The 24,279-nt window shown below is 45.1% G+C and overlaps 1 protein-coding gene across 2 annotated transcripts in view; it reads left to right on the forward strand.

Moving 5' to 3' along the window:
* The window catches only part of SLC6A1 (solute carrier family 6 member 1), a 71,427-nt gene that overhangs the window by 19,540 nt on the left and 27,608 nt on the right, over positions 1-24,279 (forward strand). Inside the window, exon 1 of one of the 2 annotated variants that reach the window (XM_064724451.1) lies at positions 733-946. The exons of the other annotated variant lie outside the window; for it this stretch is intronic. The gene's annotated coding sequence lies outside the window, so the exon portion shown is untranslated. Of the gene's footprint in view, positions 1-732; positions 947-24,279 lie in introns of those variants that run through there. 2 annotated transcript variants of the gene reach the window in all.

Consider the following 24,279-nt stretch of genomic DNA (forward strand, 5'->3'; position numbering starts at 1 on the left):
TGGTTTTAAAATTTTAAATGTTTAATAGTAATAAAATGGTTATAAAAATAGCAATATAATTAGAGAAATTAACATTTGGACAATTTGGATTAGGACAATAGAAGACAATAGAAACAAAGAGTTACAGACATCCCGGTACCTTTTTCTGGGCAAAATAAGCCCAAAATGACCCACCTTAACAGAGGATTAACCCTTAAAAACAATAACCTGTTGCATATTCATACATCTCATACATGATGCATAAATTCCATTCAAACACAGGATTCTGTCTGGTCAGTGTCAGCTTCTTCCCCTTAATCCTAACTGGCGTCTTCAGAGCTGAGCGAGGAGGAAAGAAGTGAGTTTCTTCTGATAATGGACCAATAAATTCTCTTTCTCTGAAAGATTTCAGTGTCCTGTGGCTGCTATCTCACTGCAAGTCCTTTCTTTAGAATAAAAGTATCTTACATAGCATAGTTCCTATTTTAACATTATGTTGTAACCTAAAACTATTTTTACCACACTACTTAAGAAAATTAATACCAGCATAACTTTCTAACACAACACATATCGCATTCATTTGAATATTTGCAGAAAGCCAATCATAAAATACACATTTTTCACACCTCCCAAGGGGAGAGGGAAGGCTCCCAGCCCAGAGGGGTGAATGCACTCCTGGGACCAGAGCCTGAGGAACACTTCCAGCTCCTTTGGAAAGGAGGCAGCTCTGTGAGAGCACAGTGTTCCCAGCTTGAAATCCTGGACAAAAGGGGCAGGGAACCTTCCAGAGCCCGGTGCTGCTGTGGGGAAACAGCTCTGCCTCTGCTTGGGAGGTGGACGAGCCCCTGGGGAACTGTATAGAAAAATAATTTGGAAAAGGAGTCAGTGCAGAGTTCTGGGGACTCACTGTTGATGGGGCAGAGAGGTGGTTGTGAATGAGGAGCTGCCTTGGGATTCTCTGTGGCAGGTAAGGAATATATCTAATATATCTAATATATCTAATATATCTAATATATCTAATATTCTGCCTGCTCCCTACTTCTTCCTTCTCTTCCCAACCAAGCGCCAGGGACAGTGGAGGGAGTGGAAGGGAATTTTCTCCTCTGCTCCCCATTCCTGTGTTTCTCCTCCAGGAGCTCTGCACAAGCAGGGCAGTGCTGCTCGGTGGTCTTGCATTAGGCTCAGCATTTTTCTTCAGAAATGATGGTGCTGAATATGATCTTTTCGGTTTTATTTTAAAAATTCATTGAAGTGAGATGGTGTTTTGAGTATTTCTCTCAATGGTCCCAGTCACTGGCCCCATAAAAGTTCAGTGCTCACTGAGGTTCACCCAGTTCCTGTGAAACCTTCAACCAGTTGGGAACATCTCTTTTTATGTTTTGGGGGACACCTTTTTTTATGTTTTGCCTTTTTTTAATGGAAGCATTTGTAGTGAAGCAAATTAAAAGACATTTCTAATAATGGAACCATCTCCTCCCTGGCAGGTTTCTCATGGAAGCATGGCTCAAAGTTTTCCTCCTGCTATTCAGCTGTGTTAAACTTCTTAATTTCATGCATCAATCTCACCAGTTTAAAGCAAAACTTATCCATTTTAGTATAAAGAAAGAAAAAAACAAAAGCCACAGAGCTACATTTAAAGAGGGAAAGCACGTAATTCTCATCAAGTGTTGATTAAAGTCTTGAATAAAATACATTTTTTCCTGTGCCATCACTGCTGTAGATTGTTAATAAAAAGAAAAGTAAAGCTCAGCTGTGTTCTCCAGGAGCTCGAGGAGGCAGCAGTTTTTGCTTCCCATTAGGAAGGTGACATTCCCAGATAGATGGCCTAGAAAATTGTTTCCAGAGAGTGAGAAAAATTAGTTCAGGAGGGTTACTGAGCATCCAGCTCTCTGCTTTGCAACAAACTGCTGGGTACCTGGCAGCACATGGCACTGTGACAAGTGTGCAGCCTGGGGGGTGTGACAGAACGGGAGATGCTCCAAACTCCTCTTCTCTTGCACATTCTGGCTGAGCTTGCAGAGCTGGGCTGCAAAATCCCCATCTTTGGGAAGTTTTGTGGATGCTGATAAGCTGAGCAAGGACATTCCCTTGGTGTGCAATAAATGTGGGGCCTCATAATAATGCTGGGCTTGGGTTTCTGCGGTTTTTTAAGTGATAGCATGTTGTGCTCATTTTCAAATTGTATGAATTAAGTGAACCTTAAGGCATTGGATAGGAAGACATTTGGCATTTGTGGGGATTTCTGTAGCAGTTTTCATGTGTGGAGGGATCTTTTTCTTACCTAGAAAAACCTGCTTTGCAATTGGCTTTTTGCAAATCAATTTTTTCTGTTTTACTTTTGCTCCTAAATACAACAATGCACCTTATAAAAGCAGTGCAAGGGGAAATAAACCTGAATTCATTATTCCAAAACGCAGAATGGGAGATGCTCCAAACACCTCTTTCAATTCTGCATGAGCTTGCAGAGCTGGGCTGCAAAATTCCCATTTTTGGGACTTTTTGTGGATAAGCTGAGCAAGGATGTTCCATTGGTGTACAATAAATATGGTGCCTCATAATAGTGCTGGGCTTGGGTTTCTGGTTTTTCTAAGTGATAGCATGTTGTTCTCATTTTCAAATTGCATGAATTAAGTGAACCCTAAGACACTGGATAAAAACACATATGGCATTTGTAGGGATTTCTGTAGCAGTTTTCATGTGTGGAGGGATCTTTTTCTTACCTAAAAAAATCTGTTTTCCAATTGGCTTTTTGCAAATCAATTTTTTTTGCTTTACCTTTGCTCCTAAATACAACAATGCACCTTATAAAACCAGTGCAAAGGGAAATAAACCTGAATTCATTATTCCAAAACACATTTTGCTCCCGTTCAGATCTGTTTGTCAGCATTTGGCACTGTCACCATGTGGGACTCTCCCTTCAGCCAAGGCTTGGAAAGTTTTAAATGGGAAGAAACTGAACCCTCCCAAGCTGCTGCTGTGGGGAGTGAGGGAAATGAGGTTTTGTGTGCCATTTGTATTCCCCTGGGGTTCTGACCAGCATTTCAAACACAAAGTGAGGAAGAGATTTCCTCCTGTGAGTCCTATTGAGCCCAGCTATTGTGAAGGGATTGTGGGAGCTGAAAAAGAGCATAAAAAATACCTGTAAGGACAGATCCATGAGGAAAATAAATGAGGCTTATAATTGTGGTGCTCATTATGAAGTTTTTTCTTTGATTTAACAGATTCCTGGAACCTGGGGCTGACTTCCAGTCACTTCTGGGGTGGAATTCATCAGCTATTTGTTAGGAAAGAGCTACCACAGGTCCACAGAATGCAATTACAAAGCTGACACTGTGCCAGGACTGTGGATTTACTTTCCAGAAAGTGCCAGGGCATCTTTCACAGTCACAGATCGTGACTCTCACCTTTTGGATGGGACACGAGGCTGGTTTTATTGGGAAAATATGGCTGCAGAAATAATTTGCCGGGTGTATAAATAGCATCTGCATGTGGTTGTGTTCCTCAGGAGAAGAAGGGGAGCCAGCTGAGCTGCCAAGCAGCACAGATAAATTGTATCTGGAAAAGAGAAGTATTGGTTGCAGGAGGACAGAGGTAATTGGGACCATATGTTGTTCCAAGCTTTTCCTCAACTGAGCAGTCATGTATTACAGTGCAAACAGCTGAAACTGCTCCGCACTCATCTCTGAGATGTTTTGTGTGTTCAGTGATGGCCTTGAGTTCTTTGGGGCTGTGCAAATCCAGAAATCCTGGCTGTTCCCTCAGCAGGAGCCAGTGGCTGAGCTGCAGAGACGAGAGCCAGGGGTGAACTGGGCTGTGGAGCATCAGGGGCCAACAGAGCCTTGGGGATTGGCATCAGACAGCTGGGTGAGATCTGGGAATGATGGAAAAAGGAGGGGAAAAATACACTGCTCCAAGAGCTCTGGAAAGGGAATAGGGTGGGATGGGACTAGAGGGAGAAATGGGGAATGCCAGAAGGAGTGTGGGGTGCATTGAGGGACTGCTCAGCTCTGTGAGAGCACATTTGTTCCAGAAAGTTGCTGGAGAATGTTTGCAGCAGGAAGCAGGGAATGTTCAAATCTGAGCAAGTATTCAGATTATTCTATGTAAATTTGACCTCTGGCTCTCTGAAGGCCAATGGAGCAGGACTCTGCAAGGCCCAGGAGGCACATTAGCAGTGAGCAGCATCCAAATGACATTTCAGACACTAAATACAGCAACTCCCTCTCCTCTTATATCCCATCTGTCTTTGTTCTGTCTGTCTGGCTAATTTATTGGAGTCTTGTCTTGTGACAGTTTATTTATCCTCATCACAGACTTCTTTCCTGTAGCCAAGATTTCCAGTTTGGCTGAGGGAAAGAATATTGCTGCAGTGCAATTCTCCATTTGTCTGAGAGATAAGCTACCAAAATCTCAATGTGCTCCCCTGGAGCAGTGTGGTAGGAGCCCAAATCAGTTCTTGACCCTATGACTTGTCATTAAAAGCCACAAATCATCCATGATTTGTGATCATTTCCTGATGTGAAAACTGAGAGGCTGCAGTAGTAGAGGAGCAGTGTTGTTAATCCTGTCCTGGTAAAATATTGTTCTATGATGGCAATTGCACATGTGGTGCAAATTTACTTTTGCTGCCTTTCATTACTTCTTTGTTGCTGTTGTCCCATCACTGCTTCTTGTACATTTTTCCTGCTTGGCTTCATAAAATGAGATTCACAAGGGGCTAGAATGGAATGATCCTTCCAGCCTGGAGAGCACAGCCAGGGGAGAAGGAATTGCTGGTGCTGCATGATCCACTTGGTAAAAACTGCAAGAGATGCTGCTCCTCTTTGTCTGCAGATCTTCCCAAATCCAGCAAGGAACAAGGCAGCACCTTTTGGGCAGAACTAAGTGGGAAATAAATATATTCAGGCCTGGAAATTCCCAATCCAAGGGACTTCCTCCACCTCAAAACACGAGCTCTTAGTCCAGCATAGAGCCACCCCTGGCTGTGCTATCCCAGCACAGAGGGGGTGTCCCTGGATGTGCCTCTGCCTCCCAGTACTGCTCCTGCTCCCCTTTTTCCATCACAGCAAAGGGGGTGAAGAATTGCCATCCCTGCTGTCCCAGGAAGGAGCTGATCCTCTCTCCCTGCACTGTTTGAAATGCTGATGTGCAAACAGGGCAGAAGAGGGGCAGTATAGTAAATATTTTTTCCCAACATCCAGGAGGAATGATGAGGAGGACTCCATCTTATCAGAAGGCTAATTAATTACTTTATTATACTATATTATTTTACACTATATTACATTACATCTAAGCTGAATCTGTACAAGTACTCAACTCTGCACACACTGCACAGAATCTCATGACAGTCAGCCCACAGTCCTTACACACATACCTGGATCAAACTGGTCCATGAATCAAAACACACCAGAATTCAATTATCAATTCTCTTCAGGTAAACAATCTTCCACCATGCATTCCACTTGTGAGCAACACAGAAGCAGTAAATGAGATAAGAATCATTTTGCCTTTCTCTGAGGTTCAGAGAATGTGAATCCCAGGAATATTCTTGGGAAGTGACACCTTGGCTTAGATGGATTCAATTGGTCAATGAATCACAACACTCACACCAGAATTATTAATTCTCTTCAGGTAAACAATCTTCCACAACTCATTCCACTTGTGAACAATACAGGAGCAGTAAATGAGATAAGAATTGTTTTTCCTTTCTCTGAGCTTTCAGAGGATGTGAATCGCAGGAATTTCTTGGGAAGTTGTGCCTTGCTTTTCTCTGTGAAGAGAAATGTGGTGACAGAGCAGAGTTTGAGCAAAGCCTGTTCTGGAGACTTCCATCAGCACTGTGGGGTTTTCTGTGCTGAGAGCCCCTTTCCTCCCAAGGAATGTGAGAGCCTGTGGGAGGCTCCTCATGCTGCTCTCCCTCAGCTGCTCTCATGTTTGCCCCTGCCTTTGCCAGGCTGGCACAGGGGCTCTCTGATCTCTCACACAGGTGGAGTTTGCTGATGGAAACTGGGAGCATTCAAATTGTGCCTGGCAGTGCCCTTTGCATGGTAAATAATGAACATTCCCCAGGATGAAGTTTGGAGAAAGTGGGTGGAGGTGAATTTTTTCATTGAGATGAGGAGTGTGTGTGGTTGTTGTTTTTTTTCCCCTTCTCTGCTTTTCCAGAGCTCTGCGCTGCATAACTGGAAGATATAATGGCTGTATGAATTGCTATTTAATCAGGGATGCTAATTAAGTCTTAGCTCTTTAATGCTTTCATGGGAGAGCTGTATATGATTTGCAGTGGCTGGAATTGCAGTTTCAGGCAATTAAGCTCCTCTTAGCTTTGTAGAACCTGAAAGTGCAAATTTCTGAGGAAAATTCAGGGCTCAGAGAGATCCTGTCACCTTTAACATTTCTCTGGGACTGAGGGTAGGAGATGTTTGGAAAAGGAAATATTCTAAAGCAGCCAGGCAATGAAACAGTGCAATCATTTCAGCTTTTAAGCAGCATTTTTGAGTGTATAATTACAGTAGTACATCCACTTTTATGGCACAGTTAATATAATTGAAGGTTAAATATAAAGCCCATTTGGAAAAAGAAATTTCGCTTGTTTTTTCACTTGTTTAGTTTCATCCTGAAATCAAAAACAGTTTTGAGCTGCCAGTCTGCTGCCTTATCAGGTGGCAGAGAAGAATTCCCAATTCTGGGTCTGGGCAATTCTTTCCAAACAAGTTGGTCCCACCAGCAAGTGGATGGAGACATTTAAGAAGTGGGACAAAATGTGTGGAACGCTTGTCAGGCTTGTGAAGCACAGTCAAACCAACCCAGGAGCTACATTTTCAACAGAGAGCAAGCAGGTCTGTTTGTGAGTAAGAACTGGCTGGAATTTTTAGGATTTGAGGAGCTTTAGTCCCCCAAACATTGTATTTTTGTAGCTGAGATCAGTGATACAGTGTGGTGGTCATCTTAATTTTCAGTGCTCTGGGAGCTGGTTCAGTAAGCATGTCAGAGCCTGGCATGCAAAAATGTGCCATTTCTGCATGGCAAAAGGGCCAGAAGGGAGAAGAAAAATGAAGAAAAAATATTAATATAAAATAAAGAAAAATATTAATATCTCTCTTTCTTGATTGGAATGCTTCTTGGAAAAGCAGCCTGCCCTTAGAAGAAGGGTAATTCAGAGACATTTCAGATACTTGAGGCCTGAGAAAGAGAGCACAAGATGGACTTTTTAGACTGAAGTGTGGTCCATAATCACACTCCTGAGATTAGAGGGGTGGTTATTTTAGAGAGTCCCCTCTCCTTCGCCCTTTCTGCTGTGGCAGCCACTTCTCAGCAGGGCAGCTGGAAATGGAAAGGTGAGGAAGGAGCAGTGATGTCCTCAGCAGCATCTCCCTGAGCAAAGCTTGGTGTCTCCTGCTCCCTGCAGGTTGGGCAGGTTCCCTTCCCTTGCATGTCCCTGCACTGCTCTGGCATTTTCCAGCTGTCCAGGTGTCCCCATCCCAGCACTGAATTATTTCACACCACAGCCTTGTGATGATGAACTGGCAAATATCCATGGAGGGAGCAGATCCCACAGGTTGTATAAATACAAATGGGGCTGAAATTCCCTGGGCCCACCGATCCCACAGGCTGTGGAAATACAAATGGGGCTGAAATTCTCTGGGCCAAGAGATCCCACAGGCTGTGAAAATACAAATTGAGCTCAAATTCCCTGTGCCCACAGATCCCACAGGCTGTGGAAATACGATTTGGCCCGTAACGTGGGAAATTCTGCTGTGCCAACAATCCCACAGGCTGTGAAATACAAATTGAGCTCCAAATTGCCCTGGGCCCACAATCTCCCAAAAATGGGCTGATTGGAAATACAAATGGGGCTGAAATCCCCGGGTGCCAACACAATCCCACTGTGAATAAAGGGCTGATAGGATCACGCTGTGGACACATAAATGGGGCTGAAATTCCCTGAGCAAAAAGATCTCTAGACTGGAACTGTGAAAATCTGGCCAAATGGGGTTGGGAAATTCCCTGGGCCCACAGATCCAAGAGTAGGGCTGAAATTTCCTGAACCAACAGATCCCACAGGCTGTGGAAATACAAATGGGGCTGAAATTCTCTGGGCCCACAGATCCCACAGGCTGTGGAAATACAAATGGGGCTGAAATCCCCTGTGGCAACAGATCCACAAATGGGGCTGAAATTCGTTGGGCCCACAGATCCCAGAGGCTGTGGAAATAAAATGGGGCTGAAATTCCCTGGGCCAACAGATCCCACAGGCTGTGGGTGCACAAATGGGGCTGAAATTCCCTCTGCCAACAGATCCCACAGGCTGTGGGTGCACAAATGGGGCTGAAATTCCCTGTGGCAGTGTAGCCAAGCAAATCCCCCAGCTCAGCAAGTCCCTGGAAATGCTCCAGTGGGTAATTTGATGAGCTTGTTCAACAGGGCTGTGTGTGGCAGCTGAGCTGGCATTTTCTGAGCCCTTTTAACTGCCTGGCTGCTGGAATGCTCTGCTTGGTGCTGATTCTGTGAGATCTGGGTTCTGCCCACCAGCACTCTGGGCTTTCTTTGTAAAGAATTTCAAGTGGTACCATCCTGCCTTCAGTCTGCTCTGAAGTATTTTCAATCAAAAATGTAAAATAAAATGTAGAAAAGCAGAAATTGTGGTTGGTAATAAATGGAAGCTCTGTTTGCTTTGCATTTGAAACCTGTATTGGAAATGTAGAAAAGCAGAAATGGTGGTTGACAATTAATGGAGGCTCTTTTTGCTTTACATTTGAAACCTGTATTGGAGCGGGGATTAGCAAGGTCCTTCCAGCTTTATTCTCTGCAAGGCTTTTCCATGCACTGCTTTGATTTTTAGCTTATTTCCAGCCTGCCCCTCTTTTGCTCAACCCCACAGGTAAAGAGGGAAGTTGTTTATGGCACAGATAATCAGAGTTCACATGCTAAAATCTCCCCAGAGATCTGGATACCCAATTGCTGCTGAGATGCTCATTCCAAATTGTGGGGACTGGTGAGATGAATCCTTTGGATACTGCAAATTGCACTCTGATTTTGGGAGGGGAGGACAGGAATTGTGTCAGCTACACCAAAGTTCATGGTGACCTTTGGAAACTTGGATGTTCTCCTCCACAGGAGCTCTGGGTGGGAAGAGGCTGCCCTTGGAGGTGATTGCAGCCACCTGAACCTCCAGAGCCTCTTGGGTGGGGTAAAATTTGTGGAAATGTGGAAAACTTTGTGCTCTGGAGTCTGAGACTGAATTCCTGAAGCAGAAATATGCTCCGGGTCTAAAAGCTTCACTTGCAAGGTGGTTTTGTTTACTCTGAGAATGTATTCCCCACCAGAGCTGCTGTTTCAGATATTTGAATGTTGGACCAGGCTCCCATTCCAGCTCAATCAGCTCCTGTTAGATGGTAGTGGCCATTTCACCTTTCTTTTTTTCTGCCTTTGCTGTAAAACAGACAAATGTTCCTCCATTGATTTTTTGCCCTCTGAAAGCTGCTCTAACACCCTGGCAGGAAGGAATTGCTGCTGCTGAGAGAACTCACAGGTGTCATGCAAGATCAATGCCTCCCTAATTTGTTCCAGGGTGAAAATACATGTTTTTCTAAGATCTCCTACAGGATTTACCTGGAAATCCACTCCTGCCTGGAAAACATTGGGCAGTCCTGAGGTGCTGATGGAAGTGGAATGCATGGATGATCCCAAGGAGCCCCTGGGCTGGGATAAAGTGAAATCCATGTAGTGAAAAGCATGGAGTAGAACATGTATTACAGCATGGCAGCAAAGGAATAGCTGCTAATCCATCCTAAATATCACTGGATGCCTGCTGATAAATAACATGCCTCATCTATTATCCAAAGGCAGCTGAGAAGACACATTTTCCTGATTGTCCAAAAAAAATCCCCGTTTTCAGGCTGTTTTCTCAAATAAATTAATTTATTATTGCATCTGTGATGGCCTGAGGGCTCTCTTCTCCACTGGAGAAACTCTGGCACAATAATCTAATTTGGAGATTAAGGGTCATTTGTAACACCTGAATGGCAGGGGTGTGCTCCCTGGGGGATTTGTACATTCCTTTTTCCCAGTGAGGATCCTCTCTGCCACCTCAGATTTTACAGGTGGGTAAAGGTAGAATTTCCAGGTGTGCTTCAGGAAACTGAATTTTTGCTGATTATCCACTAGAGATCTGGCCCAAAGCAATGTCAACAGGGAGAACTGAATGTTGCTGATGGCTCACACTGGGTTTTTTGTTTATTTTCATACATACGTCCTTTACTGTGAGCTGGAATTTAGAGAGCTTGAGGAATTTTAAAGAGAAGCACTGAGAAATGTCATTTCTTGGGTGAATCTGAAGCACTGATTGAGAAGTAGGGGGTTTATTACTGTTCCTGTTGTGCTGCCTTAACCCAAAAGTCAGTCCAGCTGGAGTTCTTGGTGAAGCCCAGCTGTGGGAAAAGCTTGATTTCTGGTTTTATTGCTGCTAATTTCATTAATAATGGAGCTGCTGTCCAGGAAGAGACTGAACTCCTGAAGCAGAAATGTGCTCAGGCTGTAAATGCTTCAGTTGCAAGGTGGTTTTGTTTACTCTGAGAATGCATTCCCCACCATGGCTGCTCTTTCAGATATTTTAATGTTGGTTTTATCCACGCTCACACAGCCATTAGTTTGCAAATGATGATTGAATTAGCAAATTAGATTCCTTCACCCTTGGCAAGTGCCACAAACCTTGCAATTGGAAGGCTGTGAAAGTCTGAGGGGGAGAAAAAATCAGTTCCCAAAAAATGGGGGAGGGAAAAAAGCACCAAACTGCAGCAAATAAGGTTTTATCTGATGTAACTAAATGCATATATGAGTGTTTTGGTTTTTTTTTTCCCTATAGAGTCAAATGAGATTTAAGTGGTCTCAGCAGGAATGTTCAAATCCTCAAGTGTGGATCTGGAAAAATGTTTCCTGCTATGTTCTATTAGGGCAGGCAGATGAAAATAAAGCTGTCAGTCCTGCAGCTTGCTGCAGACTCATCCATTTTGAGAGCAAGGCAAGCACTGTGTGCACTCTTACCCAATATGAAAACACATTTTTCCTCCTTGAACTTCTTGCTGATGAACTGTGTACCTCTGGAAAAAAGGCAAGTTTAACCTAATCTCCTCCAGGGGAAAAAAAAATCATAACTCCCATGTGTCATATTTTTGCTCAAGTGGTTTATTATTCAAACAAATGGTGTGGGAGAAAATAACTCCCTCCTTGAGGAAGGTGTTTGCCTCCTAAGGCTTCATAGTGAAAAATATGCCCTAGAGATCAAGGAAAATATGTTTGGTAGTGGCTGGGAGTAAATAATTCAATTTCTACCTTTGAATGAGCAGCTGTCCCCTTAGAACAGAGATGATCAGTGGGTTAAAAAATGAGGATTTACCACTTTGGACAAGACCTGCCATGACACCAGCAGGGCTCCCAGGAAGCTCTGCTCTGCTCAGGAGATCACCTGGCCCTGAACTCACCCAGGTGCCCTGTTCTGGCTGGGATCTGCTTCTCTCCTCATCCTCCTCCTGCTGCTCTGGGCTCCTGAAATCCCAGGGAATTCATTCAGTGTGGTCTCAGCATCCAGAGGAGCTCCAGAGCTCCAAGCCCTTCCTCTGCAGCACAGACCAAGGGGGAAATTATCCCAGATGCTGCCAGTGGCTCTCAGGCTGCAGAATTAACCTTTGCTGCCTGGAGTTCTCCTGGAAGCCCTGCTGGTGCCTTATCTCTGTGTGTGTGATAAGAGCAGCAGGGTTTATTGGCAGGAGCCAGCACTTGGTGCTGTGTGGCTTCCCTGACCCTTCAGATGGTTGGCAGCTCTGAGCAATGTCACTGCTGCTGCGTGGATGGCTGCTGGTGAGCTTGCTGAAATTAAAATAAAATAAAATAAAATAAAATAAAATAAAATAAAATAAAATAAAATAAAATAAAATAAAATAAAATAAATAACCCACAAAAAATACCCCCAAAAAAACCCAAAAAACAAAAATAAAAACCACCAACCCCACAAATCAATTCCTTCACAAGGCAGGAAATTGTTACTCTGTGTTTACACTGCAGCCAGCAAAGTGGATGTTTGGTCTTAAATTTGAAATTACTGACGTGCTGTGAGAAGCAGGTATTTGTAATATATATCTCCCAAGCAATGAGTTGTTAGTGGATACTCAAGGCATGCCTGAGGAGATTGTTCAATAGATTTATTTTGAGCAAAGCAGCAAAGCTTCAAATCTTCTTTGCAGTTAGAAAGCTCCAGACAGGTAAAACCAAACCAAAATTCTGCTGATGGTCTTCAATGCATGTCCTCCACACTGAAAATCTTAGTAGGATACTTCAATATATTCAAAATAAACCTATTTAAACTATCAGTGCAGTCAGGTAAAAACCACTTCCGTGCACTTTTGACCTTAGAAATAAAATAGAAATAAATATATAAAATAAATAAAAATATATAAATATAATAAAAATAAATAAGATTTATATGAAATATAAATAAATTATATAGAATAAATAAAATTTATGTAAAAATAAATAAATAAATAAATAAAATATGAATAAATAAATAAATTAAATACCTGAGTGCTCTGGAGCAAAGGAGCCCTCCAGGAAGGGATCCCAAGTCCCCTCACCCAGGGTTTGCCATTGCAGAGAGCTGCAGGGAAATGAGGGCAGGGGCTGCAGCCAGACCTCAGCGCCACCTGACCGAGCCAAAGCGGAGCCCCAAAGCCCAGCAGAGCCTTCCTGCCACGTGAGAATTCAGGTTTGCATCTCCCAAAGGCCAATTAGTTCCAGGAAGTTGATGTGAGGTGCTGCTGAGTTGCTGTTCCGGGCATTAGGGCCGGGATTCAGGGCTCCAGAATGCCCCCGAAGGCGTTTGTGCTCCCTTGAGAGCCATGCCAAGGGCTTGGAACGGACCCTGAGCCCAGTGCTTGTCTGCAGGGAGGCTGGAAATGCTCCTGGACAGGCGTGAAGCCTGCCCTGCTGGCATTGTCCTGCCATTGAGCCATCAGCCCACACCAGCAAGGGCTGCTTTCCATCATCCCCTGACCCCTTGCAAAATGCTCAAATTTCTATTCAGCCTTTTACTTTTATTGCCTTTATATTTTTTTTTTCAACTGAAAAAAACCCAAATTATTCTATTTATCTCCTACCCTCGGAGTGAGCGCCCTGATTGTTTGTCCTTATCACTTCAAGGCAGAAAGTTTTATAGATTTGCAAAGCACCTCAATATTGCAGCTTCGAATTCCTGATTTGACAGGAGGGGTGAGGAGGGGGAAAAGAATTTCTTGTTTCCATTTAAACTGCTTTTAGTTCAGACTGAAATCCCATTTAAACCTGAAGGTTTGGATTGAAGTTTGAGGATCAAAGAAAACAGAACAGATAGAAAATGTGGCTTTAGCTTGGAGCTATATCTGAAAAGGGTAACCTCAGATTCAGGGCTTTTCTTCTCTCCACTGCACCCCCTCCAAAATGCTCTGATTTTTGCAATTTCTCCTGCCAAGAGTCTTAACTGCATTAACATGTGCATGTGCCTGCAGCCTTTTTTTGTTTGCTTTGCTCTGTATGATAACTGCATGTAAGAATCACAAATGTGAAGGCTTTTCTTATTCAGAAAACAGGGGCTGTTTCAAAGAAGCCACGAGCTAAAACACGTAGAGGAAGCCCCAAAATTAGAATCCTTTGGATGAGCAGTGCTGGCAGCTGCTGTTGCCAGTTGAGAGGCTTTGTAAACCAGGAAACAGCATCTGCCAGAGCTGCCTCTTTTCTTCCAGGCTTGGGGAAGTGCAGGCCTTGAGCTGGGCTAAAATTGGACAAGGAGTTTTGTGGGAGTTGGGGGGAAAAATAAAATAAAAATAAATTCCAATAAAATAAAAAAAAATTCCAACAAAATGATAGACACTGAAAGAAGCTCGACTTGCACAAAGGTGGCACAGCACAGCCTCTAAAAAAGAGGAATAATTTAGCTCTGTTTGTCAGAATGTATTCCCAGCCCTCACTGTGATGCTGGAGCTCTGTGGATCCTGCCTGGTGGGTGGCTCTGGGAGCTGCAGACAGCTTTCCCCTCTGGATGTCACCCAAAGTGACTTGCCCAGTCACACAGACAAAATCTGATCTCAGATGTGCCAAGATGTCATCCCCTGAACAATAACTCGGCCCTGGCACTTTTAGGCAGTGTTTTCAAGTTTAAGAGAAACTCAAATATCCCCAAAATCCGAAGCGCTCACTGGAGGTGGCAGGAGAATCACAAGGGATAACAGCCAGAACAAAAATGTTGTATTTTTGTGGCCCAAATTCTGTTGGTTTTATCAATGATTTTGAAGCTCTACTTGAGTTTGAAGTGATCTTCAAAGCTCTAATTTTTCTTCAGCATCGCTCTACAGAAATTATTTTTCTTCTCCTTGTGGCTTCATTCTTAAGCATGAAAGGGAAACTTGGGTAATATTTTTAAATCTAATGAGGAGAATTTTAAACATTGTTAAAACTTTATTTCTCTCTCTCCACCTCACCCCCACGATGGTGAAGGTGCCCCTTTTCAAGCATCATGAGCCTTTTCAATTTAGAGATCCATTTTAAGATAGTATCTGGTCTAAATTTGGCCTCGTTGGAAACTGGGAGCCACGTGAGAAATCAGAGGCTGAGGAACACCAAGCATTTGGTGAAAATCTGAGTCAGATTTGGGTCAGATTCTGTGGATTTTGGCCTTGGAATCTTGGTGAAACAATTCAGTGTTGCCTTGGCTGCTGCCCCCCATCAACATTGGGCTCTGTGTGGTGTGGGACTGACACAAAGCAGGAGCCATTCACAGGCTGCTGATCAATAGTCAGTGTTTCCTTTAAATATTAGAAATTCAGGCAGCCAAAACCCTGGGGGCCCGAGCAGCTCATACAGAAGGCAGGCGGAGTGTTGGATGTCCTGTTTTCACATCATGTTTTCACCAAAGGAAATGTTTTACTTTGGGGATGTGGCACCTCCAGATAATTTGGGCAGTGTGTTGGTTCTCACAGGCTTCCAAAGCCACTGCTGAGCCCTGGTGCTGTTGGGGTTCTGTGCCTGTGTGGACTCCTGAGGTGTCAGAAAATCTCTTTTTTCCCAGCCCCACAACCAAAGAAGAAGTCAAGATTCGTCAGTTCTGCTTTTCAAGGTTTATTTTCTCTTATCCATTCCTTTCTTTCTCTGACCTGCTGAGATCTGTCCAGCAGCTCAGTCTGTGGCACACTGACCACCCTTGGGGTGGTGTTAACATTTAATGCTAAGAACTAATTGTACTTTATTTACAATAATTTTCCAATACCTATCACCTATGTCAGACAGTCTGTCTCTGCTCTAAACCAATCCAGAAGATGGAGGAAAAGGAGAAGAAGAAGAAGAAGAAGAAGAAGAAGAAGAAGAAGAAGAAGAAGAAGAAGAAGAAGAAGAAGAAGAAGAACAAGAAGAAGAAGAAGAAGAAGAAGAAGAAGAACGAGCACAGGACATGCCCAGATTCCTCCATCTTGCCTCTTGAACCCCCATTCTAAATCCCCAAAATTCTACTTTTTCACCCTGTGACAAATTCGCTATCATTCTACTCAAACTCTTGTGGCTTGTAAATCCTCACAGAAAGTTGGTAATTGTTTCCATGGGCTAAAATCAAAGGCACAGGTGATTTTAACTCCGTGCCAAGGTCTCTGAGCCCCCTGCCAGGGTCTGGAATCACCCAGGGCAGCCAGAGGAATGTCCTGGGTTCCAACATCACTGCAAAGTGCCCAGGGCTGGCTCTGGCAGGTTTAGGCACTGGCAGAGCAGATGCAGGGCAGCAGCACCACCTTCTCCAACACTTTTCCCTCCTGCCAGCAAATTTGGCTCTGGCACACCAGGGCATTCTCTTCTTTGGGAGGAGAAATGGCACAGAGCTTAGAGACTGGTAAAAATTAAATAACAAACACCACCCCTGTCACTGTCACATTTTCTGAAAAATCCCTCGGCCAGGATTTCTTCTCCTGGGAAGGTGAGAAGCCTCAGCTTCTCCATGTTTTGTTGCTCTAGAATGTGGTCTGGAGATAGTTTATCCAAATATGTGAACTGTTTTTAGTTAATAACCAATCACCATCAGTTGTGTGGGACTCTCTGAGTCAGTCAGGAGTTTTTCATTATCATTGTTGTTAAGCCTTCTGTCTGTATCCTTTTTCTTTAGTATGGTTTTAGTATCATATAAATAATATAACATAAATAATATGATATGATATGACATGACATAATATAATATGATATAATATTATATAATATGATATGATATGATATGATATAATATTATATAATATAATATAATATAATATAATATAATATAATATAATATAATATAATATCGTATTATAATAAATCAGCTTTCTGAGAACTTGGAGTCAGATTCTCATCTCTCACTTCATCCTGGGGACCTCACAAACACCACAACCCCCAATTAGTTACAGTGAGATTTTTATTTTTTTTCCCCAGAGACTGTGATCCTTGCTGGAGCTTTTATGTGCTTTTATTTACCTTTATTTGCTTCCAGGAGGCAAAAAGTCTTTCATATTTAGCCATTTGTACATGCTGGAGATGAAAAGAGGCCGTGAGGAGAGCGTAGCCGCGTTATTATTGAAGGTTAAGGGATTGCACTGGCACGCAAAGAAACTCTGCTCTAAATTCTGCTCCAGCCTCCTGCTTGGGCAAATTGCTTTGCCTTTCTGAGCACTTGCTGCTCCCTTTTTCTGGGCTGGCTTCCTGCATTGGTGTGTCTCCAAGGACGGGCTTTGTGCAGCTCCCTGGGCCCAGGAGCTCAAGGCCCCCAAGGCAGGAAGTCAGCACTGCCCAGCTCCTGCCCACTGCAGCTCCCCCCAGCACAAACTCCAAAAAGGACAAAAAAAGAGGGGCAGAGCAGCAGGAGAAAGGGCTGGGTGGGCTCCTCATCTCCTCCCGGGCAAGGGGATGGGAGAAGGGAAGCAAATCTTGTGACTGGTGGTACTTGTGGTGTGGGTGAGAATCTTTAATGGGTGAGAATCTTTAATTTCTGCAGTTCAGCACAGGGCAGTAAATCCATTTTCCCACTAAATTCGGCTTTGTTTCTGTGGCCAGGATAGACAAGCAATGTTGGGTGATTTCCTGGGTGTCAGCAGAGGGATAATGGAACCTGTTGGAGCATCGACCCCAATGATGACTGGCGCCACTTGTGTCCTTTTTTTGAGGCTCTCCATCCCCAGGTGTTGCATTTTCTAGGCACCAGTTTTGTCTCTTTTTGAGCCTCTCCCTGATCCCCAGATATTGCATTTTCTGGGCACCCATTTTGTCCCTTTTTGAGCCTCTCTGTGTTGCATTTTCTACCTGTGGGCTCTCAGGGAAGGCCTTGGGGTCTGCACAACAACAATTAACACCAGCTAGGGCTAAAGGATGACCCAATCTACGTAAAGAACAATAAGCAAACCCATTTTATGCGGTAGTAACTTGTGTTATCACCCTGCTCCATTAAACTCCAGAAGGATGGGAGTACAACCAGGAGTCCAGATAAATATGGGAATGTTGTCCCTGCTTTCCTAAAGCACATCCTATGTACTGTGTGGGAGCTAGAAGTGAATCTGTGGTTGCAGTAGATGGTGATTATTCTATTTCATTATACTTACTAACTTTCATTACATTTATTTCTATTTATTTATTACATTTAATCAGTCTAGAAGCTAAAAATAGAAATTGTGACAAAGACAACAGTGCAAACAGCAAAGGAAACACCATTCCAGAAGGTGGGAATCACCAAAGCAGGCAGGTACCCCAGAGCCATTTGGTTCTGTTGTAAATTGCTCGAAATCTCTCTGAAGTTGGGCCCAAAATGTTGTGGTGTGTAAATATGAAGTAGTAGGAGCAGATGGTGCTAATGTGGGCTGAGGAGAAATACTCTCAAAATAGTTTGTGAGCACCCCCAGCCTTGTTAGAACTTCTGGCATGGATTAGGAATTGGTGTTGATCACTGTAAAATCTTTGTGAGGGACTGGTTATCAGTTAGTTTTGATTTAATTCCACGAGGAGTGGAAAAAGCTTCTCCTTCCAGCATCTATCATCTATTTTAAACAAAAATCTTGCAACAAATCTTACGTATCACTCCATGCTTGCTGGAAAATATTGTAGATTTTGCAATTGGCCTCGTGCAGACTCCCAGGATTGTCAAGATAATTTTGCACTTGTGCTTTAAGTGTGTTTTGCTGCATCCTGACCCTGATGTTAACCAAAAGGACAAAATCCATTGTCATTCAGAAATAACCTTGCTATGGGCTATGTGGCCAGCACTTCCCATGATTTTGCATCTTGCACTTCTCCTTTGTTTCTTTTTTCTTTAATTTTAGTGTGTTTTTTTTTCTTTAATTTTACAGTGGGGTTTTTTCCCAGACTGATTACAGAATCGTTTATAATTGCACAACTACACATTTGCTAGTAAATTCTTTAGAAATATGAAACTTTGGGTTTTTTTGAGGATTAAGTGATTAATATTTATTTAAGGATGTAACCAGGATGTGTCCTTGCTAGCAGCACTGTGTAAGAGACAAGCTCTCTCTGCAGGTTAGACCTTTGTATCTTTACATTAAGAGGGAATTTTGTACCAGGAGAGCTACAGAAAATGATAAATCTCATCACTGAACTGGACTTGGGAAGTAAATACCTGTTCTTTGGGCTCTCAGTTCCACAGATGCCTCCTCAGGAATCTCTGCACGCCACAGAAATTTGGACAGTTCTGGTGATGTTTTCTGGCTTTTGGGTTTTATCTTTATTTTCTCCTTGCATTTGAAGATTGGAAGACAAAGCTTTTCCTTCCTGGGGGTGGTGGGCCTGTTTCCAAGGCACAGTTAAATATAATATCCTTGTGATTTCTTTGGATTCCTGTGGCAATTTGTGCATCCCATGAGAGCCAGACAAGTGCTGTAGGAAGACTGCTACCCTAAATTTAAGGAGAGGCAAAGAGGGGCTATTTTTAGGAAACTATTTTCTTTCTTTGCCTCACATGCAGCCTCTGCTGTGTGGCTAGAGAGGAAATTTGTTTCCTTAGGGGCGAAAGCAGAGGAGCTTTCATGGACTGTCTTAGAGCCTGAAGGGAAATTGTCTGGCAGGGAGGGACCTGGAGGTGATGGGGACAGTGGCTGGACATGAACCCAGCTGTGCCCAGATGTGCAGGAGGCCAAGGGCACCTGGGCTGGGTCAGCAATGGTGAGGCCACAGGAGCAGGGCAGGGATTGTCCCCTGAGCTGGGCAATGGGGGGACACCACCCCAAACCCTGGGGTCACTTTGGGGCCCCTCACAAGAGGGACCTGGAGGGGCTGGAGGGGGCCCAGAGCAGGGAATGGAGCTGGGAAGGGGCTGAGGGAGCTGGGAAGGGGCTGAGCCTGGAGAAAAGGAGGCTCAGGGGGACCTGGTGGCTCTGCACAGCTCCTGACAGGAGGGGACAGCTGGGGGGGGTCTGCTCTGCATACCCAGGAACAGGGACAGGAGAAGGAAAATGGCCTCAAGTTGCTCCAGGGCAGATTTAGATTGGAGATTTGGGAAAATTTCATAATTAAAAAGTTGTCCTGCACTGGAAGAGGCTGCCCAGGAAAGTGTCTGAGCCACCATCCCTGAAGGGATTTAAGGGATGTGCAGATGTGGGGACAGAGGTGCACGGTGGGCTTGGCAGGGCTGGGTTGGTCAGGGGTGGGTGTGAGGATCTCCCAGGGCTTTTCCAGCCTCACTGATTCCATGACAGTTCTGTCAACTCCCAACACCTTCCTGTCTTGGACAGAGGGACAGAGGGAAATCCATTGGCATCTTCTGCTGCTCCTTCCCAGCTTTGTCTCACCCATTGTTTGACCCCAGCCGTGGTTCTCCACTCCAGTGGCTCCTTCTTTGGAAAAGCTCAAAGTCTCAACTTCCCTCCTGCCTGGCTCCTCTGGCCTGAGGCTGCCACAGCAGGAATTGCCTCAGGAATTGTCCCCTCAGAGCTGGCTCTGGCAGCCCCACAGCTGGATCTGCCCCACAGCTGGATCTGCCTTCCACCCTGACCCCCAAAGTGGCCCCTTCCTCCCATCTGGGGCTCCCTTTGGCTCCTCTGGCTGCTGCTGGAGATGCTCTTTGGGGGATTCAGGACCAGGTGAAGATGCTCTTTGGGGGATTCAGGACCAGGTGAAGATGCTCTTTGGGGGATTCAGGGACCAGGTGAAGATGCTCTTTGGGGGATTTAGGGACCAGGTGAAGATGCTCTTTGGGGGATTTAGGGACCAGGTGAAGATGCTCTTTGGGGGATTCAGGACCAGGCTGGGCAGGGAGCACAGCCCATCAGCCTGGGGAGATGGGATCTCATTGAGCTCCTCCTCAGCTGCAAAGATCAGAGGAGGTGGCAATGTCTGAAACCTGAACCTGGGCTCCCCTCTGCCAGGCTTTAACTCAGCCACATCCTCCCCTTTGTCCTTCCTGTGCTGCTTTTGGAGAATCAGATTGCAGCAATAAACTGGACTCAGATGGGAGTGGATTTTCCACATCCATGCAAAATTTAAATGAAAACATTTTCTGGATATTTTCTCTGCCATCCAGCTTGGACTAGGTGTAGACTTGCATGATCACATACAATAAATGAGACAGTGAATTAACCTGGAACCTGAGCTTGCAGGAGCAGCAGGCAGTAGAACAGGTTAGAATTGGAATGGCAGATATTGGAATGGCAGAACTTGTCCAAGTTGTTCCAATACCTCCTTTCTGGGCTGTGACACCTGCCTCAGATTGGAGCCTTTCCTGCTTTAGTGTGTCCTGGGTGGAGAAGGGCAAAGATGCCTTGGAACTGTTGGGGTTTGGATCAGTGGAGAATTAATTGAGAAGAGCTTTCTCTGCTGTTTAACCATGGTGGTGCCTTCTCCTGATGAATATTTGGCCACCAGTCTGCAGCATTTTTGCCTGTGGCACTGAGCCCTCCCTCAAGCCAAGCCCTGAGCTGCCCTGTTGGGCTCCTTTCTGCAGGGCTTGGGGCCCAGATGTGCACAGGGGTCTGATTTTGAGGTTCTGGTGCCTTTTCTGTCAGCACAGCTGGATTAGACAGCTGTGCCAGAAGAGAGACGGTTTTCCCAGGTTTAACTCTGCAGTTCTCGTTATTTCACAAATTTGTACTCTTTGGGGTTTGGTGAGGTGATGTTTTGCAGGTGAGTTTGAAACCAGTGAGCTGGGATTTCCAGCAGTGCTCTTCAGAAGTCTCAGGCACCCAAAATGGACAATTCTGCTTTTCTCAATGCTAACATTCATATAGACATGTGAAAAATCAGTTTTCACATCCTACTTTAGGCACCACAGTCTGCAGAGTGCATCTGATGCATTTCCTTCCACTGCCTACCTTCCTGGCCCCATCCTGAGCAGAAATGTTTGCACAGCTGGCCATGCACAAATAGATAGAGATTTTGTTGGTTTTGGTTGTGCTCAAATAGAGAATTTGTTGGTTTTGGTCATGCAAAAATAGATAGAGATTTTGTTGGTTTTGGTTGTGCTCAAATAGAGATTTTGTTGGTTTTGGTCATGCACAAGTAGGGATTTTGTTGGTTTTGGTCATGCACAAACAGAGATTTCCCTGCCTTTTGCTGCCACAAGCAAGAGAACCTGTGAGAGATGACAGCAATATTGCTGTTCACTTTCATGAGCTCAACTCCTCCAATCCACTTCTGTGCAGCCCAGGAGAGAGAAAACTGCCTTTGTGCAGTGGCCCTGCCTTTGTGGCAGTTTCCCTGGCAGTGCCCATGCCCTGGGCTGCTATGTGAGCTTGGCTCTGCCCCAGGCCATTCCTGCCCAGCTGGGATCCTGCTGCAGATCCTTGCAGCCCTTGGCTCAGCAGCCCTAGTAACTGAAGTCAAGGAGGCTCCTTTGTGCCCTGAGGAATGTGGTGGGAAGCTGCTGTGCCCTTCCTAGCTGTCTTGGTTTGGAAAGCCAGGAGTCTGCTAAGGAAGGCAGGAGCCTCCCCTGAAATGGAAAATGTAAACCCTCCCCACCCCTCCAAAATGCTGTAAATTTTAAATTAAGGGGTTCTGAGGCAAAAATACGGGAGCAGGAAATAACAGTTCTTTAATAGGGAAAGGAAAAAAATAAAAGGATAAAATGAACAATGCAGTGCACTAGAACAGCACTGACAGAGTCAGAACCCAACCTGACACCCTGTGGGTCAGGGTGTTGGCAGCAGCCCCATTGGAATTGTGGCTCAGCCCTCCTGCAGTGTCAGGGGTGGTTCTGTTGGAGCAGGGGGATCTGTAGAGAAGGATGTATTCTTCCTCTGAAGATCCAGTGGAAGGAGAGACAGCTGCTGTTCCTCTGGGGAATCCAGTGGAGAAGCCGTGCTGGTGTCTCCAAACCTCTGGGTTATATCTGGGCAGCAATGCTGGCTCCTCCCTCTGGGTTATATCTGGGCAGCAATGCTGGCTCCTCCCTCTGGGTTATATCCGGGCAGCAATGCTTGGCTCCTCCCCCTGGATTATATCCGGACAGCAATGCTTGGCTCCTCCCCTGGATTATATCTGGGCAGCAATGCTTGGCTCCTCCCTCTGGGTTATATCCGGGCAGCAATGCTTGGCTCCTCCCTCTGGGTTATATCTGGGCAGCAATGCTTGGCTCCTCCCTCTGGGTTATATCTGGGTAGCAATGCTTGGCTCCTCCCCCTGGATTATATCTGGGCAGCAATGCTTGGCTCCTCCCTCTGGATTATATCTGGGCAGCAATGCTTGGCTCCTCCCTCTGGATTATATCTGGGCAGCAATGCTTGGCTCCTCCCTCTGGATTATATCTGGGCAGCAATGCTTGGCTCCTCCCCCTGGATTATATCTGGACAGCAATGCTTGGCTCCTCCCTCTGGGCTCCCATCTCCCAGTGGGATGCTGTAGTTCTTATCAGCCACACAGTGACATTCAATAGCTGTTATCAGCAATGTCCCCTGCCCAGGGAGGAGTGATTGTGGTCACTCAGAGAGAGAGATAAGGCAAACTGCCCACTTGACAAAGGTAATCTGCCATACAGATGGGAATTGAAAACATCTTGCATTGAATCTTCAACACTCAGGGCTGGCCCGAAGGGATGGGGCAGCAAAGGCAGAGTTGTTTAAGGGATTTCTCCATCTCTTCCCCACAAAGGCAGTGGGTGCTGTACCTGCTCTGCTGCCTGACAGCTGCAGTTCTGCCCAAGCCCGCCCATGGAGCTTACATAAGTGTCTTTCTGTCCCATTCCATGTCAGAGCAATTTGAAATTTAAATCCCAGTGCTGTGGGATAGTGCCTAATGTGATTAGAGAGCGTGTACCCAGGGTCTTTGTGCTGCACTGCCAGTTCTTCCAGGTTTCTGTAAGTCATAAAGCACTGCAGTGTATGGAGAGCGTGGATTGCAGGTTAGACTCCACTTCTGCTGTTGTAATTTATTACCATTAATTCTTAGGCTTGGGAAAAGTTACTTTTCATAGTTTGGAAAAACCTCTAATTTCCAAACTGGAATTGGAGTATTTGTTCATTGTTTGAAGCTGACGTGCTGTGTGCCCATAAATGCACAAATGTCCATGCATGAGCCAGTGCCAGTAACAGCTGGAAGGATGGCACCAGCTGTGGTGGGGCAGCAAACTGCTCAACCCCCACCTGCATCCTCTAAAAGGAACCTCTTCTGAAGCTCTGGGTTTGCTGTTGCCAAGGTTTGGGATACCTGTGGTGTGTGCAGTGGTTGTGTTGTGGCATAAAGTGCAGCACATCCCCAGGTGATTTTTTGAAGCACTGTTTTCAATGTATTTTAACATAAAAAGCCCCAGGCTGCCTGCCAGGCATACATCACCCTTGACACAAATGTGCTGGGCTGCCTTGGGAAGTGCTGAAACAGGTCTGGGCTCCTTCCTCCAGGAGGTTCCTTCTTTATTCATGAAGATTTCCTAACTAACCCTCTGGTTTGTCTTTGTCACAGAGTCCTGCACTGGAATGAGTTTCTCTGTGCACTCAGCAGAGGCTGTAAAGCCCAGCAGAGCCTGGGAGGGCTGGGGCAGCAGGACAGGCTCCATGCCCAGCACTCACCTGTGGGACCTGTTCTGAGATCTGAGGGGCTCAATCCCTGTTCCTCTCACCCTGTTCCTCTCAATCCCTGTTCTTTTCAATCCCTGCTTGTGCAATCCCTGTTCCTGCAATCCCTGTCCCTCTCAATCCCTGTTCCTCTCACCCTGTTCCTCTCAATCCCTGTTCTTTTCAATCCCTGCTTGTGCAATCCCTGTTCCTGCAATCCCTGTCCCTCTCAATCCCTGTCCTCTCAATCCCTGTTCCTCCAATCCTTGTCCCTCTCAATCCCTAT

Source organism: Zonotrichia leucophrys, chromosome 12, assembly GCF_028769735.1.
Source record: "Zonotrichia leucophrys gambelii isolate GWCS_2022_RI chromosome 12, RI_Zleu_2.0, whole genome shotgun sequence".
Lineage (NCBI taxonomy): Eukaryota > Metazoa > Chordata > Aves > Passeriformes > Passerellidae > Zonotrichia > Zonotrichia leucophrys.